Raw genomic sequence first — 2,411 nt, forward strand, 5'->3', positions numbered from 1 at the left:
ATAATACATAATGGAAAAACAGAACTAAATTTAAAAATAATAAAAAAATAATATATATACATATATTTGTAATGAAATTCTGTGAACAACAAACAAAATTTCGATTTAAGAATATAAAAATATAAATTTAATTTTCATGAAAAAAAAATTTCTCTTCTTTCGAATAAAATATTTATGAATGTTGTATTTAATATTTAATTTCTTATCAACAAATTAAATACAATCATATTCTCAATATATGAATAGATGATAAATTCATCATCAAAATAAGAATAAATAAATTAAAACAATTCCAATACCAAATATTTTTCCAAAGATTTAATATAAAAATTAATAAAAATTTCAAGAAATATTGATTTTAGAAAACACCTGATGAGAGTCATATTTTGACTTCCGATTAAAGCTACGTTCAGGAACAGCAGTCACATATGCAATACGGTATCCTCGAACCGTTGAGATCCGACAAAACTGACACCTCGAGGCTCTATTCCTCGAAGAAGATACTTGATTTAATCACTCTAAGAATGAAAAAAATGTAGAAAAGGAAAAGAGTGAAAAAAATAGAGAGAGAAAAAGAAAAAGAAACAATAAGAACATGAAATACGACAGAGACAAAATAACTTGATTCTTGGCCCGATTTTATAAAGTCATTTGTCGCCTTTTTCACGCTCATGACAGTTTTTCACGCGACTTTCTCATAGATATTTTTCCTTCATAGATATTAAATAAAAATGTCCTGAGAATTTCGAGTGAAACGCTAGACAAATATTCTTTAACAGATAATTCTCTCGTTTTCCGATCGAACTCCCGAAATATTCTTACAAGCCGCGTGAAACGGAGCTGGTGTTCGCCAGATACGCATCTCCTGCACCCTCTCTTTCTCTTCACCCAATGACGAACAGTCAACAAAATTATGATGTTGTGGTAGATCTATTCATTTAAATGTACATGTATATTTAATAGTCAATGTATGTATTTATTTGGATTCAGATGTAGTAAAACTTTGTTTATTTGTGAAATAACTTATTAAATAACATACGGATGAAATTGTTTTTTCAATTTTTCATAACTTTTAATATGAACAAAAATTGTCTTTCATAAAATTTTTAAGTTATTATATATATAAAGCCTAAACTTAAATAACAAATTTTTTAAAATATTACAAATCGGTTACATATTATTATTTTCACTGATTTTATAAATTTTAGTTCAATAATATAATTTTTGTTTTCAGAAAATATTTTTTTTATTATATTTATCATTTTTATTATGTAAAAATAATTTTTAATAAAAATATTTGAATTAGATTTGGAATAAATAAAAAAAAATTATCATTTCACAAATATTTCTAATTTATTTATTTTTATGTTATTTTATATATTTCTTTTTAAAGTACTAAATATAGTATAGAATTAAAGAAAAAAATATAATAATATTATTATAATAATATTAGAAAATAAAAAAATATGTATAAAAACAATGTTTAAAAAAAATAGGATTTATAATCAAAATTTAATTTTACAGAAATTATTTGTTATATAATCTGGAAAATAAAAAATTATATAGTTGTTTTATTATTAAAAAATAAGTACATAATTTTGATTTTTTTTATTTTATTCCATTAAATAACTCAGAAAAAATAAAATCTCATTCAAATTTCATTAATTCATTTAAGAACAGCTTTAATGATTAAATAGAAATGAGAATTTTCATTTTTATTTAACCTTATATATTCATAATTTAGAATATAAATTCATTAGCTACTTTCTTCATTTATTTTTGTTAGTTTCAATAGAAATTGATGTTTAGAAAACTGAAGTTAAATAGATTTATGTATTTGGTTTAAATTAAATATTATAATTCTGAATCTAAAAATTAAACTTCTAAGATGATACAGAGACAAAACGAATGTACTTTCTTTTATTCACTATCATATAGCTATATAATCTTATTTGTAAATGTAAAATTTTTAACAAATATGTGTCTATGATTGTATCAAACTTAACCAATGAAATTCTTATTCGTTTCAGAGGATTTTTTTAAAATTTATAATACTTAAGATATTATGTTCAATTTATTTGTATAAACACAGTTTTACTATAAATTTTCAAATAATGAAATTTAATCGAAATGATCAGAGTTATTATCATAATTATTAATTATTTGAATTGGATTATAAGATATTCTTTTTTTTCATTAAATAATATGATTTAATTCATAGATTAGATATGTTTAATTAAAAATAAAAATCGAGTTCTTTAATATAATTAAAACGTATATATTGTTGGTCCTATTAATATATTCTCTCTAAATAAAGAGATAATAAAGTTACACATTAACCCTGACCATTTAAATTAAAATATAATATTATATATACTATATACTATATATTATATATATATATATATATA

This window comes from Apis dorsata, unplaced genomic scaffold, assembly GCF_000469605.1.
Source record: "Apis dorsata unplaced genomic scaffold, Apis dorsata 1.3 scaffold_1257, whole genome shotgun sequence".
NCBI classification, from domain to species: Eukaryota; Metazoa; Arthropoda; class Insecta; order Hymenoptera; family Apidae; genus Apis; species Apis dorsata.